At 36.2% G+C, this 17680-nt stretch overlaps 1 long non-coding RNA gene across 1 annotated transcript in view; it reads left to right on the top strand.

The window, feature by feature from the left end:
- LOC138829371 (uncharacterized) overlaps positions 1–17680 on the top strand; it is a 47690-nt gene that overhangs the window by 18615 nt on the left and 11395 nt on the right. The gene's annotated exons all lie outside the window — the stretch shown is intronic.

Here is a 17680-nt window from a genome sequence, read left to right as displayed (position 1 = left end):
ACATATAAGCACTGTGCAGGGGTGTCAGCCATTCAGAGTTATTGCATGAATATCTGCCTTGAGCTACCAACTCATGGACAATGTCTAAATGTCCACTCTAGGCTTCCATATGAAGAGGGCTATGCTCATCCTCATCCCTAGTATTCATCTGGGTGGCCTTTTTGGAAAGTAGTCTTCACACCATAGTAAGAAATTTGCTTGGATCCTACTCCATTTTTTTTCTTGAAATTGATACCATTCCTCACTTTTTCATCTTGTTCCTTGTCTGAACATGAGGACCCTTGGTGTCTTCATGTGCAGCTTATTCTAGGAATGAGAAAATAGGAAACAATGCCTTCTTTGTAAATGATTTGGGAAATATCATGTTATAGTGTAAGAGAACTCACTATTCAACATATGGGCTTTAAGAGCTTTCTAGTAGCTTTCTAATGTTGGTATCCAACATTAGAAAAAATGTATAATGCAGTAGTAAAATAGAAGTCCTTGGTATGACTACCTAAATTCTTGTTTTTTTATGTTTTTTTATTTTTATTTTTTTTAATTTAATTTTATTTTATTTGAGAACATACTGTACAGAGGGGCTACAATTACATGGGCAGGATAATGCATACATTTCTTACCAAGCATTGCAGCCTCCTGCTTTGTTTACCCTTCACCTCCCTTCCCAGCCTCCCCCCTCCCCCCACCCAATTATACCCCCCTCCCCCCCCACACCGACATTGTAAAGTTGGTTTTGACATGACATTTTGTACTTCTCATTGTTGCAACAGGTCCACCTGAATCCTTAAACGACTTGTTTGTCCCCATCTCCTCCACATGTTATACTGACATCAAATATAGTGAAAGCGGGGGTTACACTGTGGGGGAGGGACATACAAAGCAACAAAGAAATAATCTTATAAAAGACAGTTGTTTTCATCTAAAAATAGGCCTGTCTATTGCATTCAAGTTATTTTGATTATTGAAGATGCTTAATGAGAAGTCAAAATGTATTAATAGTCCTTTACTATCAATTAAATTTCACTTTTTCTTCTTGGAAAATATAATGATCAAAGCAATAGTTCAGAATCAGCAAGCAATAGTTCTGATTCATGCTTCAAGTGCAAGTGAATCACCAGTAAGTAGTCCTCGATTCCATTTTCCACAAAGTTTTGTCACAGATACATTCTGCCTGCCTTCTGTTGCTGCTTTCCTAGCCTGGACCTATTCCTTCATTGTACAGGAAAAATGTGATTCAACTGATTTCAGTCAGATCTGTTAGTAGAATTATCAAGTATTTAGATTCTTTTTTTAAATTAGTTGTGGGGCCTGAGCTCGGCCTGGGCACTCTCCTTTAGCTCTTCAAATCAAGGCAAGCGCTCTACAACTTGAGCCACAGAACCACTTCTGGATTTTTCTGTTTATGTGGTGCTGTTCTGAGAAATGGCAGAGCAGAAAGTGAAATGATGAAACTAAAAATATAAAAGCAAAATAAATTAGGATAATTATGGAGCAACCATATTGTCTATGAGAACCATGAAAGAGAAAGAGGAAAAGAGATACATATGTGAAATGACATAGCTAGCCACAAAATCCATGCATCTAATCAATTTACAGAGCAAACAATTTTTTTTTATTTTTTAAAAGAGATGGAAATAGAATTTATGTATTTACTTGAAATTAGTAAATACATTTTTAGTCGCCTATGTAAAGAGACATAGCTTTGACCAAATTACAGGCAAGAACCTTAATCCTTGGGCTGGGAAGGTGGCTCAGTGGTAGAGTGCTTATCTTACAGCTTACTACAGTGTGGAGAGTACTTTCCAAAAGGGCCACTTATATGAATACTAGGGATGAGGATGAGTATACCCCTCTTCATCATGAAGCCTAGAGTGGACATCTAGACATTGCCCATGAGTTGGTATCTCAAGGCAGATATTCATGCAATAACTGTGAATGGCTGGACACCGCTGCACAGTGCTTATATGTGGAACATATTGCAACAGCACACACACACACACACACACAAACACACACACACACACACACACATGCACATATACACACACAACATCAGGTTTCTTCTTAAGTATTTTTTGTGTATGGTCTTAAGAAGAAATTTACATTACTAACTTGAATTTCTGACAGGACAATATCATCACTGTACATCTTGCTTCTATGCTCTCAGTTTTAAATTACTATCTAAGTATGTGCATTACATATGTACAGGAAAAATTAAGATCCACACGGATGGTTCAGGTCTTTAATCCTACCTAATCAGAAAGACGAAATCTGATGACTGTGCTTTGAAACCAGACAAAAAAGTTCATTAGATTCTGGTTTGAAAGTAACCAGCAAAAGCTAGAAATGGACCTGTAGTATAAGCAGTAAAATGCTAGCATTGAGAAAACTAAAACAAAAACATAACAAATTCTGGGACAGAGCCAAGCCTTGAGTTCAAGCTCCAGTATTGGCACCAAACTAGTGAATGATGAATAAATGAATGAACTAAAAATAAATTAAGTGGTCACATGTGGAGAGACAGGTAAAATGTAACAACCGTGGTGATTAGATTATGTATTATTTTGTAATAAGTCAAATTATCATTTTTCTAATCACTAATATTTTAATTGAACTTTTATGTACAATAAACCCTGAATTTGGCATTCATGTATATGTGTGTGTACATGTGCACACATGTGTGTGTGTGTGTGTGTGTGTGTGTGTGTGTGTGTGTGTGTGTGCGGTTGCAATGTTGCTTGCCAATGTGGACAGTGAGGCTGAAAAGAGCTATGTTGCAATATTGTTATTTATCAGTGTTCCATCCTGTCATTTCAGTGGAACCACCCTTCTGTACATTTTATTTGTAAAATAATAACATCATCATAATCAAAGCATTTACACCATTAAGTTAGATAAAAGAGATCACTTTAAGCTCTTAGTATATGCTAGGAAAGAAAATACACATATAATTATGTAGTAAGTCATTGCTGTAATATGACTCTCAGTACAAAATATGTATTTGACCTCTTCAATTGGATATACTTTTAAGATATACTCATAGAGTAATTTTGACCAACTTGACCAAACAGTTATTACTCTCCAGTTATTCCTGTGAAACTCAAGGTGGATAAACTCTTTCCGGATTTCTGTTGAAAATAACTTTCTTTGTAAGTTTGAATCTATTCACACTAAGATAATAAACCCCGTATTTTTTAGGTTTGAATATCCCATCATATTTACTGAAAATCAGTATTGTGGATATGTTTGTTAGATATACATTGCAAAAACAAACAAAAAGCATGTGTCACCTCCAGATTGTGGATGCATTTGAAGTTGTATTATACATACAAAGGTTTCTTCATTAATAGTACTTTTGTGGGAGTAACTATCACAACTTTAACAAATAAGGCTTTTTGAATATCCTTTCCAATATAAATAACATCACAGAGCGAGTCTTGCAATTTCTGAAAACCCTTTGAATATTTTAGTGTTATTTCAGTTCATTGACTATACAGCTAAAGACATTTCTGAAATAAACATTGTTAAAATCTGAAAATGTAAGTGGGTATATAGGCTTTTTATGCATCATTTTATGAAAAGCCAGTTTTTATGAAAATAAAAGATATAGAATAAAAGAATGGAAGTGAATTGGCTGAGATAATTATTAGTATAAATTTATTTTCTATTAGCAAAGTCCTTTGAATGTATATGATGAAGTTAAATTCGTTACACTATGCTTCAGTTATTTTTAGAATCTTTGTAGTTACGAGAGTGAATTTGTAGTATAAATAAATGTCTTTGAATATGATTAGGATTAACCTTGTGTTTTGTTTCCTACTCCCAAGAAAATGAATTATTTTCAAGTGTTAACAGTTTACAATTGAATCTTCAGTATCATAAGAAATTTTGAACAAATATAGTAGTATTGATATCTTTTTTTCGGGGGTGGGGGAGTCTGGTAGTGGGGCCAGAACTCTGGGCCTGGGCGCTGTCCCTCAGCTCTTCAGTTCAAGGCTAGCGGTCTTCCACTTGAGCCACAGCACCACTTGCGTTTTTTTTCTTTTTGCTTATGTGGTGCTGCGGAATCGAACCCAGGGCTTCATGCATGCAAGGCAAGCACTCTACCACTGAGCCACCTTCCCAGCCCTTAATGTCTTTTTAAACCAATTGTATTCACAAGTTGGAGAGGCTTTAATTCATGCTTAGGCCTTCTTGTCTATGATTTTTTATCCCCTCATTCCTAACATTAATAATAGGTCAGACTGCATTTTTGGGTACATGAAAGGCAAATTATTTATCTGGGGTCAAAGGTGATTTTTACATCAGTGTTGCTTTAATAGCATTTTAAAGTAGTACCTTTGTCTCAAAATGTTGGGTATAAAAAACTATCAAAATACTTCTAATGGTAAACAACTTACTTGAGCTACAATGTGGAAATGATTGGTCCAGAAGACCTGCAGTCTGTTTCCATCAGGAATTGGGGAGGTCATTCTTTCAGTAAGACAGTGTTAAACAGAGTTAGGCTCCCCAGGCAGTGCAGTGTTGAGTGAAGGGATAGAATATGATTTCTGCTATTTTGACCTAGAAATCAAGAATGTTATATTTTAGCAGTTCCTTTCACCAGGGAGGTATACATTGATTCTGAACTTCAAGTTTTCATATTACAGTTCCCTATTTTCTAACAAAGATAAAATGTAATATTATGAGTGTACACAAAAATTCTAGGAATTTTTCCTAGAATTTTAGTCATAAAATAGAATGAGGTTAATTGATCCAGTCGGGGATGGACCTCAGGCTAACACTTACATGTGTGCAATGTTGTACTAGTAATTACAACTCTGAAGACTTCAATATCATCATCAGAGAATTAAAAATGTAAGTAGTTCCACTTTATGGAATTATTCTGAGGATTAAATTAGATACCATAGGTAAAGTACTTGGAAAAATAATCAATTAGCATTTGGCACATTCTACCTGTTATTTTATCATGTGGTGAATTCTAACATTTTTACTGTGATTTTTATTGTGTCTCTTTCTGATGTGCAATGTGATGTATTGATATTCATTGCATTGATCATTTTTCTGTCACTATGAGGAAAATACCTGCAAAGAAAATTTCTGAGGAGGAAACTATTATATTGACTCATGGTTTAAGAGAACACAGTTTAAGATCAGATGTCTCCATTCTTTTTAATTATATTTTCATTATGTTAACTAGTTGTACAAGGGAATTTCCATTAAATAAATCATGATTTAAGTGTAATGGATCTTTATATAACCTTTCCCTATACTTTTTTCTTTTTTATTTCTTTTTTATTTTATTTTATTTTTTTGTGAACATACTGTACAGAGGAGTTACAATTACATGGGCAAGATAAGGAGTACATTTCTTATCAAGCATTGCAGCCTCCTCCTTTGTTTACCTTTCACATCCGTTCCCAGCCTCCCCCCGCCCCCTCATCCAATACTCCCCCCCACCAAAGTTGATTGAAATTAATAGCAATTATCCATTTTGTTAAAGTAGAGATGGTTTTCCCAAACTGATTCTCACAATTCATCTTCCATTCAACAAGTAGTAACGTGTAAAAATTCCCTTTGTTTTGCTCCTTATTAAATTTGTTTCCATTTTATTTTATAATGAAGGATGATTTCATAAATCTACTGTAGATGCAAAAATATGTCAATGTATTTCTAACTGTATGCATTGATCTATATATACACATATATTACACAGGTTACAATGATAATTTATAACTTCTGTAACTATACAATTTACTGAATTATTAAAAACGTCAACGGCTCATGCCTGGAATCCTGGTTACTCAGGAGGCTAAGATCATGGTTTGAAGCCATCCTGGGCAGGAAAGTCCATGAGCCTCTTATCTCAAAACAACCAACAGAAAATCAGAATTGGAACTGTGGCTCAAAGTATTAGAGAAGTATCCTTGAGAGAAAAAGCTCAAGGACATCACCCAGGCTCTTAGTTCAAGAACTACAATCTACCCAAAAATTCTAATTTACACCTCTGTAAGTAGAGTATTTCCATCACCCAAATGTACATCCATGCTCATTTGCAAGGTAACTCTGTTTTGTCTCAAGTACCACAAAATATTATCACTAAAGTAGATTGGAACATGGGTTCATTCTATCTCTCTAATGGATTTTTCTCCACTCAAATACTCAAGTATTACAATTGTTCTAATTATTTAAATCATAGCTTTTTTTTACCCCTAATACTAGAGTTTGATTGAGTGTTTTGTGCCCCTTAAATGGATGTTCTTACCATTTTGTCATGCCCCCAGCCCTAATTTATCCTGATTATTTTTCAGCTAGAAACTTGCTTCCTACTTGTGTATGAACTTGGTCTCAGTGCACTTCATGTTATTCTTCCTGGAATTTAGAATAACAGGTGCATGGCATTGTGTACAGAACTTTCTGTTCAGTCTGGGCTTTAGCCACTATCCTCCCAACTGCACTCCCATGTAGTCACGAATTTCATAAGCTTGTCATAGCTGATTTTTTTAAATCTTTCATTTCCTGCAGGTTCTTGAGTACTGAATTAATTTTTGTTTTCTTGGGTTGTTTTGTTTCATTTGAATCTATGTGTTGAGTTGTTCCTCACTTTTCCTTTTGTTTCTTTCCCTCAAGTTCTTACTTAAAGTGCTAAGAAACCAATGCTTCTTTTTCAAGATAGTCAGGGTGAACATTATTTATTCCAAAGCAATTTCAGTATCTATGAATGGTATACACATGCTAAGCGCAGACTTTGGCATACACAGAGAGATCATGAAATATATGAAGAAAATAAAACTACAGATGAATGCCAGGAGGAGAATAATCTATTATTAATTGTTTGACAGAGGTTTCTGTTCTAGTAAAAGAAATATATTGCTTGATGCAGAATTTCAAAAAACCATATTGCTAGGAGGAACCTAAACAATCATCTAATACTATAGACTTGAGAGTGATGAATTGACTTCCTGAATAATTTACTTTTGGGACAAATAAAAGCAGGCTTCCAAAAAGAGAGTAGATTTTAGAGAAACATGATGAATTTTATGTAAATAGGTCCTTAGCTGATTTTGTTAATTTGTGAACTAATACAGGGAAATAAAGTACAGCAAGGTAAAAAAATAAATAACTTCACATTGAAATATTCATTTGTGTTTTTATATGTGTGCATGCATGTACAAGTACACACACGAACATGTGCATATGCTCATGCTTGCATTCATCATTCTTGAGGCTTGATAGTCCCTGGGAACTATTCCTCACCTTTTGTGCCCAAGGATAGTGGTCTACTACTTCAGCCACTGCTACAATTCTGTTGTGTGTTTTTTTTTAGATAATCGCTTGTATTTTCATGATTGAACAGTGGTCTTCAGATCTCAGACTCCCGAGTAGGTAGCTAAGCTTATTCAGCCTCTGAGTAGCTAGTTAAAATTCTACCTATCCTCTGTGCTTCACTGCTCTTTTATTCTTTTCCTGAGGTATTCACAAGCCTAAGTTATATATATATATGTCTGCTTGCTTTAAAAATATTCTTACTGCTTGGCACCAGGGTATCACATGTGTACTCTTAACTACTTAGGTGGCTTGAGGACAGAACCCAGGCCAAAATTTAGTGGACTTATTTCTCAATCTATAGCTGGGTGAATTGGATCATTTCCATCATCCTGCGCTATCTAGAAACTAAGATTGGAAGGACTGAGGATCTAGGCCAGGCAAAGTAGCAAGCTAGAAAAGTTAGTGTGCAACTCTGATGCCATTGATGATGGGAAGGCTAAAAGGACAGATCAGGTGCATGTTCTTGTGGAAAGGGAACTACTATCCTAAAATTAACCACAGATACGATGCCGGCCTGCAAGAACAATATACCCCAAGTTGAAATCCCCACATTTTCCACAACCAAAATAAGTATATACATTAACATCCAAAATCTTAATAAATCTGTTCTTTGTTCTAATATCAGCTTTGATTATCATATGATGTGACAGAATAATTTCTTCATTAAACTTATGATAATTTTAAAAGACCTAGAAAATTCTTTTCACTTATTAAGTGCAAATGAATGGCAAATTGCCTCATTTCTTACATACTTGACTACCACTATAAATTCATCATATGATTATTATTAATGGTAATATATTCTGATTTATTACTTTACTTTGTAACAGTTTTTAAACTTTTTGCTTTTCTGCTGAAGTTGAAGCGTTTAAATAGTATCATCAAAGTATATTTCTTGGATATTTAGGGAATTTTTTACAATGTTTTTCACCAATGGCTTCTAAGAATTCTTAATTGGTATATTATTTGGTTTATTTTTAATTTCAAATTAATTTTATTGTAATGGTAATGTACTCAGTGGTTACAGTTACATAAATGAGGTAATGAGTACATTTCTTCGGGAAGGAACATTGTTATATATTCCAACGATATTTTTTTACACTCAAAACAAGAACTATTGATGCTTTTGCTGTTGCCATTGATCAATGGGTACTTTTGCTGTTTTTGTTCATTTTTATTATAAAATTGATATACAGAGAATTTACACTTAATTAATTCAACTAAAGAGTATACTTCATTTTCTTTACTTTTTTGGGGGGGGGGTGGGGTCCGGTTGTGGGGCCTGAAGTCTGGGCCTGGGCCCTGTCCCTCAGCTCTTCAGCTCAAGGCTAGCGCTTGAGCCACTTGAGCCACATCACCACTTCCGGCTTTTTTCTTTTTTCTTTTGTGGTGCTGAGGAATCGAACCCAGGGCCTCATGCTTGCAAGGCAAGGGCTCTACAACTGAGCTACCTTCCCAGCCCCTACTTCATTTTATTTTCTAAATTTCAAATTTTGAGCTTAAATATTTCTTTTTCTTTCTTTAGAGTAATTCTTTTTTCAAAGTTTAGGATCAGTTAATTTAATTTTGCATGATTTTTACCCATGTAAATTATTCAGACACATATATTTTGCTTTTATAATATTTAACATGTGGCTATTTAAAAATTAATTTCTTAATTTTACATGGTTAGTGAATCTAAATACATTTATTTTCTTATAGTATAAAAATATTTGTGCAGGTAACACATACTTACAGTATTTTCAAGAAGCACATACTTTACTAAGAAAGGCTTCATTACTTGGTCACTTTTTGGAAGTACGTTTACTTTGAATTAAAAAAAAAAAGCTTTGAGCTCGGCATGGTGATTTGTGACATTCATTTTCCAGCTATGGTGGGATGTGTAAATAGAGTTTGTAATTCGGGAGAGACTGGTAAACTATGAGGCCTTAGAATAAAAATATTCAGAGTGAAATAATTATGGATATAACCATCCCTAGCGTTATATACAGCACCTCGCTATCATATTCTAAATCTTGAGTTAAAACACCAGTAATATCAATCATTTGTTAAAATAAAAGGACACATGTTTCAAATGTTTATTGTTTAAAACTTATTTGCAAAAGTTTTCATGTCTTCTATTAATTCTCAATTTACTTAATCTATTAAAATCCAAGTATATTGTGACTATTTTCTTTCTACCAAACTTTTAAATACTACGAGCAATATTATTATTTCATATATTAACATACTTTTACTGTTTGTGATAATTTCCTCCGTTTAATATGATAATATCAATATTGCAAATATGTGTAGGTGGTGTGTGTGTGTGTGTGTTTATGTGGTTTTTGTGTGTTTGTGTGTGTGCTTTCTGTGTACTTTGTAATGCTTGGGAGTTCACACCGTTGCTTCACATATGCAAAGCCAATGGTTTACCACTGAGCTATACTGTCTAGTTATAATCCAAATAGTGTTTTAAACCATGACTTTCATTCCTAGTATGCTTTTTCAAAATTATATATAATAACATGTCATCCATATTCTATCCACGCTAGCAATTTTTATTGTAATTTAGAATATTTCCACTTCCAAACTGTTGTGTGTGTTATTGATAAAGGTTTAACTTTGCTTCTTTTCTCTCTTCATTCCTTCTCCCTTTAGAGTTTAACTATTCTCTCTCTTATTTCTTTGAAAATTATCATATTCCTATTACAACATGTATATACAATGCTTTAATTTCTATTTTAATTTTTCCCATTTCCACTGATTTTAGTACAAGCTATTAGATGGATTGAAAAGAAACTTGTCTCAGGACACTTTATTTTTCTCCTTCTCTACTCTGAAGTCTTTCTAGTTTTTGAAACACAATAGCAATCACATATAGCTCCTACGTGGTCCATCATTTTTTCCCCTCTCACTTTCCTCTGTTGTACAGCTCAAGTTGTTATCATTCAGCTTTGTTATGCTACAGTTTTATCTAAATCTTAACTAATTCCTGAGTTAATTTTAGTTGTTTCAAGTATACTCTGAAGACATTTTTCTATATATAATATCTGGGATCTTGTGCTTTTTGAAGGTACAAAATATGAGTGACTATCAAACATCTAGATATCTCTGTAGAATATTGGTCCACCTGCTCAATAAACTCCTATGTAAATTCAAGGAATACAGGTCAGTCAGAACAATCTTGTAAAATGGTGTAGCTTCACCCTGCATACTAGCTTTGAATCTTTTTATCATGTTTAGTAGTGGAGGCAACATAGTTCTACTACAACAGCAGACACATAGAAGAATGTAACAGATATGTTAAAAATAAATTCTCAGTTGTATGGTCAATAGATTTTGAAAACTATCCTATGACTTTATGAAATAAAAATAGAATCTTAAATGGGTATATTGGCACTATTGTCTTTCGGGATTTACAGAATGATCTTAGACTACTACCTCAATCCTTTTTTTTTTGTTTCTTTTTTTTTTTTTTTTGTCACTCATGGGGCTGGAACTCTGGGATCAGGAGCTGTCTTTGTGCTCTTCAGCTCAATGTGAGCACCCTACTACTTGAGCCACTGCACCACTTCTGGATTTCTATTGGTTTATTACAGATAAGAGTCTCATGGACTTTCCTGCCCAGGCTGGCTTTAAACCGTGGTCCTTAGATCTCAGACTCCTGCCTAGCTAGGATTACAGGAGTAACCTACAGGTGGCTGGCCTACCTCAATCCTTATACAAAAATTTATAATAAAAAAAGATTATCAAACTAAATGTGAGATGTAAAAACCTATAAGAGATAAACGTAAAAATTCATGACATTGTATCAATAAAGGTTTCTAATGGAAATCATTAGTGGCTAAAGAAAGTCAAGAATATACTGGATTATATCAAGTGATAGTATTTCATAATTCAAAGGACACTGTACTCATAATTCAAAGGACACTATAACCGAAGTGAAACATATCCAACAGATAGAGGGAACATATTTGTTAATGCTACAATGTGAATGCTACAATGATTCCGAATCTTAAGTATTATTCTTCCATTCTTGTTTTTACAAATTTGCATGATTAGCTACCATGATTTAGAGCTAGTAGAAGAAAGGGAGTGGCCTCATCCTTCATGTTCCATTTAGGAGTAATGCTTTCTCTATGTCACTCCCATAGGTCTAAATACTGGACTTGGCTTTATTGTTTCAAAGTTGTCTTATTTGCAGAGTCTTCTACAGTGTATTGAACCATTATACTTAAACATAGAACTTCTCTTTCTCCTATTCCTATTGTTTATCCTTCTGTTAATTTATGTACACTTGGGTAATAATGCACAACACAAACACTGACAAAAAAATGTTTCTGAGAACCTACTTCCCACTTAAAATTGGTCTTAATTTACAGAGCATTTAGGAAATTTGAACTTAATGTACTCCAGGATAATTTTTTTTCATGTTTTTTTTTAATTGTGAAAATGGTAGACAGAGGGATTAGAGTTACATAAGTAAGTTAGTGAGTACATTATCTAACGAACATTGTTACCTCCTCTTTTGTTTTTCCCTGCCATCCCTTTTCTCCCCACCGCCCCAACTCTCACCTTTCATTCCCAACTAGTAAAGTTCATTTTCAACATAGTGTCTTGTTCATCTCATTGTAACAATGGGTCATACTGTGTACTTCTTTCAGCATTTTATTTCCCTTCCCCTCCCCACATTAGAAATTTGTATATGCAAGTTGGAGCTCACAGACCTCAAATACAGTGGAAACGGGTTATACCATGGAGGAAGAAAATAGAAGAGAAACAAAAAATCACATAATATATGGTAGATTGGCAGTTAGGGTGGCTTTGCTAGGGCATGTTAGCTTGGTGAGGAGAGGAAGAAGTCTCGAGTCCCACCCAAACAGAAAATGAAAAATGAGACAACCAATGGCTGAAGAATTTCAAGACCAAAGGCAGGGACTTATAGGTAACCTCTAGGGGCAGTGAGGGCAGCAAGGCTGGGCCTGTGGTTGTCATGCCTCTCTCGATGCCTTTGGAAGTGAGGGCCAGCTCTGCTGTGGGCCAGGCCTGGCTCTTGCCTTGAAGCAGGCACCAGGCAGGAATTGTCAGCACAGCTTCAGCCTGCCCCAAGGAGGTGGCCTGTTGTGGGTGCTGTAGCCTGGGCAGCTGCTAGGATGCTATACTCAGCAGGGCAGAGGAAGCATGGCTGGTAGGCTCTGCTCCAGCCCAGCCAAGCTCAGGGCCACTTTGGAAGTTCCAGCTCTGGATCAGGACCAGGAACTGCTCCCCAGACAAGTAGGGCCTCTGGGGACCTGTGCAGTGGCCACTATGTGTGGGTTGTGAACCTCCTTAGAATGACCGAGGAGTTTCAATGGAGAGGTGCATTTGCTTCTGTGCCTCTCACATCTTCTGGATTCCTGCTCTCCTCCTGCCTCCTGCCATGTGCAACTAAAGGAGTCAATTTCTCCAAGCCACTGAGAGGCCATCCCGGAGATGTTCACAGGGCTTTCCAGGCTGCTTCACCATGCATGCAGGGCTCACAGGGTGCCACCCTCCAGGCAAAGTTTACCACCATTTCAGCTTGGCTACCCCTGCCTAGAGGATCACAAACTGCTTTCTTACACATAAATCCAGGGGTACACAAGGCTGTCCTGCAGTCTAAGGCATCCTTTCCTTCCTCCTGCTCAGGTGTGGAGCAACTGTGGAGCCAACTGCAACATCATGATTGATTATCTAAAAAGAAGAGGAAAAAAGCTTCATTTTTCCAGATACAGCTGCCCCTGGGGTTCTCTGTGTACACTAGCCTTGTGCTTAGATAAGGATCCCCAAAGACCACCATGGAGCCAGTTCTCATGTGACCACATTAGAGTCATTTATTGCAAGGTCGAGCCTGGACTCACAACTGTCACCATTGCAGTGGGTCAGAGTTGAGATCCCCGACCCTTCTGTTAACTGGGTAATCATATAAAAATCTTATGGACTAGCGAGTGCAGGCTAAGCAAAAAGAAATAATTTGTGGAGGAGAAGGGGAAAAAAAACAAATCGTTTAAATAAGGATACAGGTGGACCCATTGCAACAATGAGATGTACAAGTTCTTATGGAGAAAAACGAACTTTACAACTTTGGTGAGGGGAAGTGGGGAGCAGGATTCGATGGGGGGGCGGGGGGGGACAATGGGAAGGGATGGGAGGGGGAAACAAAGGAGGAGGTTACAATGCTTGATAAGAAATGTACTCATTATCTTGCCCATGTAACTGTAGCTCCTCTGTACAGTATTTTCACAATAAAAAAGTAAAAAAAAACATTAAAAATTAAAAATAATCTGTAGCTTTAGGTACTTCCTGTCATCCGCTGATGGCTGTTGCTAGGGGAGTTATAGGCAGAACTTTATTGTGACATTTCACGGTTTTTCCAGGAACCTGAGTTCTAACTTTCAGTAAATGTCTACTTACAATGGGTACTTTCAGTAAAGGCCCTCACAGTGGATAGTTTCGGAGTATTCGGTGTCTAAGTCCAGAATGCCTGTCCTTTGGCAAAGATTTCTCACTAGGTGTGTGTGTGTGTGTGTGTGTGTGTGTGTGTGTGTGTGTGTGTGTGTGTGTGTGTGTGTTTGTGTGTGTGTGTGCCTGTGTGTCTGTGTGTGTCTGTGTGTGTGTCTGTGTGTGTTGTGTGAGAGAGTCAGACACAGCTGAGGTTTGTGGTAAAATTCTCCTTCCCTTCAGCATTGAGCTTTGGTATCTATTGTTTGTCCCACCTCCCCAATTTTGAGTTCTAATGTTGTCCTTCTAAATACTTTTATCCTTTGATCTTCTTGATATTCAGTTTCCTAAGGTATGCTTGTGAACTTCAACATTTGCTTCATGAAGGGGATGCCTTTCTTCGATCTTTTATGAAGCTCTTTGCTCTCTTTAAATGCAGTTTATACTTTGTTAGTGGTTTTACTTAGGCCAGACTGTGGTGGCCCAGGCTCTGACTGTTAATTCTGAGATTAGTTTAGGCCAATATGAGATACTATACTTTCAGTATATCAATGAAAGAAGTTCAGCATCTTTATTGAAACAATTTCCTGGCTGTAAATACAAACAAAACATCCAGTGATATAAATGTACAATCTGTTGTTTTTAGTTAATTGTGCACCACTGTAATGAAAAAAAATCATTTTACTAACTGAAATGAGTATTTGTAATGGGAAAAAATCAAATGTTATAAATCTTAAAAATTGATCAAATACCAAAGAAAAAGAAAGACACTAATCAGGAATGAAGTATAAATGTAAGTATTTAATAAATAAATGAAATTTTTGAGATTCATATCCACATAGCAAATACGAAGGAAAATAAAGAGGAAAGTCACTGAGATCCTATCTTACACACCAGAATAGCTACCACCACTCAAATAAATAAACTGCTGGAGAGGTAAATAAATCAGGAACTATATTTGGTTTTGTGGCATTGTAAACTAGTGCAACCCATAGGGATATCTTAATGGAAGTTTACACAATACCAAAAAGACAGATATGTTGATGACGTTTACTGCAATTGGATACATATTGAAAGAATATAAATCAACATGAACATACATGTTCATGGCAGCAATATTCTATAGCAACCAAGCTGTGTAATCAACCTAGATGCACCAGAAAGAGGGAATGAAGAAAATGTGCTATTCATAGCTATAAACATGTTCTGGTATATGAGAAGTGAATGTTTCTACTGTATCATTGCTAAATATTTTGAATATATACCTAATCCTACTTTCACTAAATTTTGTGGCATTGTGTTTTTGCTTTAATGAGGAACATCCATATTGATTTTCAGACCAATTACAATAGGTTGAGATTTCCTATAATATGTAGATATTAGATCAAAATTTAAATATATCAATGAACACATAGAGGACCATCATATATAGTTTATAATTTGAAGCAATTTTAAGAAGGCAACTGTTGGGGGAAAAGATGATGTTAGAAGCTTAAAAAATACACAGACATGGAAAAATACCAAAAAAATGTGCAACTAATTACTGGTAATAGTAAAATATTTTTCTCAAGTATTAACAATGAAACTATTAAAATAATACTTAATAACATCAAATAAATATGCCATAGAAGAAAATGTACCATAGATATACGTTTCCCCATAATTTGTTTTCCTTTATAGCAAATGGATTAGAAGATGATAACACATTCAAGTGTCATTGATTGCATGCAGCAAAGGAAAGTAACAGAGAAGTAGAGAGTAAGAACAACCTGGGGTATGGATAAAGATACTCAGTAGAACTTTGTTAGGAAAGAATGTGCTCTGTTTTCCTGATCAAAATAGAGCTAGGACAGCTAACTTTTGACAGAACACTTGTAATGTAGAGTAGTGGAATTAGTAATTTCGGTAGTAATTTATTACATTTATTCCCTAATCTTATGATGTGATTCCCTAATGATGTGAGTGATCTTAGATTTTCTTTTTTGGGGGGAGGGGTGTCCGGTCCTGGGGCCTGAACTCTGGCCTGGGCACTGTCCCTCAGCTTTTCAGCTCAAAGCTAGCGCTCTACCACTTGAGCCACAGCGCCACTTCCAGCTTTTTTCTTTTTGCTTATGTGGTGCTGAGGAATCGAACCCAGGGCCTCAGGCATGCAAGGCAAGCTCTCTACCACTGAGCAACCTTCCCAGCCCCTTGATTCTAGATTTTCTGAGCCCTATTTTTCACCCAAAATCTCTAAATTCCTCACCCTGCCAATGGTTCTTATGCTTCTCTCATTTCTCCTTGTTTCTGAACTAAACTCCTGTAACCTTTTGGTTCATGAGAAAGAGCTAGAGAAATATGAGGATGGCTTGGAGTCTGAGCTAACATCCACTCCAGCTTGGAGGATCTGGTAAAGGACTTTCACCTGGGTCTCAGAATCAGATATTAATTGACCTCTTTGGAAATGGAGAAACTCACTCACTCAGACAGAATCTGTCATTCCTTGACATTCTTTGAAGAGATTCGATACTAGGGCACAATGAAGAGAATGAGCTTTCCCATTGTCAGAAGGAACAGGTTGAAAACTAAAAGTGGCCTCAGGTCCCAAAGGGCCAGTCAGAAGCCAAGAGATCACACTTTCCTCCTCATCAGGGACCTTCTAGTAGGAATAGAGTCTGAGCAAAGTCTGACATAAACTGAGACTGGGCCTAAGGTGGAAACAAAAGGATGACCCTCTCTTTGATTACAAGGGAGTTATGTAGTGAGACATGACAACTTCCTTCATATAAGAAAATTAATGTTATCTCATTGCCATTTTGCAGGAAGTCAGTTTCCCCAAAGGAGAAGTTGTTAAATGTTGTGACTGCCAGTTTGCTCTGTAGGCTGTTGTCTCTCTCACCCCTTCTCATGTCAGGAATGCATTGCTTCTTTCAGGCACTCAACTACCTGTACTGACTCCTAGGCAGGAATACTGTAGGCTGTTCTTTGGCTAACCTCTTGCATTTAAAGTAGATTAGGCCCAGGCTCTGCTCATGCCAAGAGGTAGATGCAAGAGGTTAATATAATCTCAGATTTGTACAGAACCACGATCATACTGAAAAAAATTAAATGAAATTAATAGTTGAGTAATTTAGGGTTTATAGCCACAAAATTTAGGTAATTATTAGTAATACATCTAGAATCATGGATTAGGAAGAGAACTGTGAAGTAGGTTCAGAATACAATGAAAAGACACACAATAGCCATAACAGGAGATAAGAGTATGAAGGAACTATTGGCATATGTCCATTTATTATCTTAGGAGTGACCTTGGATAGGAGGCTTTTAGAATAATATCTAAAAGAGAGGGACTTGCTGGGCGCTGGTGGCTCACAACTGTAATCCTAGCTACCCGGGAGGCTGAGATCTGAGTATTATGATTCAAAGCAATCCCAGGCAGAAAAAGCCAGAAGTGGTGCTGTGGTTTAAGTGGTAGAGCACGAGCCTTGAGCTCAGGGACAATGCCTAGGGTTCGATTCTTCAGTGCCACATAAGCCAAAAAAAGCCAGAAGTGCTGTTATGGCTTGAGTGGTAGGGAACTAGCCTTGAATTGAAGAGGTGACAGAGAGTACTCAGGCCCAGAGTTCAGGCTCCTTGTCTGGTCTAAATAAAAACAAAAAAATAAAACAAAAAAACTTCCAAACTTATCTTTTCTCATAATTGAAGAGAGGCTGTTTTTACAGAAATTCTCCTTATCTAGCTCAAGGTCATCAAAACTTCAATAGAACTTTCCTGTTGAGATGTAATGCACCTAACTCTACTGAACCTAATCATGGCTGGGAAAGTGTGGACATAGATACTTTTGTTGTATTTTTCCTTATTAATATATAATACTCAGTTATTATATATAATATATATTATAATATAGAATATATTATACATTGTATAAATA

Source organism: Dipodomys merriami, unplaced genomic scaffold (assembly GCF_024711535.1).
Source record: "Dipodomys merriami isolate MVZ:Mamm:240054 unplaced genomic scaffold, mDipMer1.0.p SCAF_170, whole genome shotgun sequence".
Lineage (NCBI taxonomy): Eukaryota > Metazoa > Chordata > Mammalia > Rodentia > Heteromyidae > Dipodomys > Dipodomys merriami.
The sequence above is the reverse complement of the archived record's forward strand: the minus strand, read 5'-3'. Positions and strand labels throughout refer to the sequence as shown.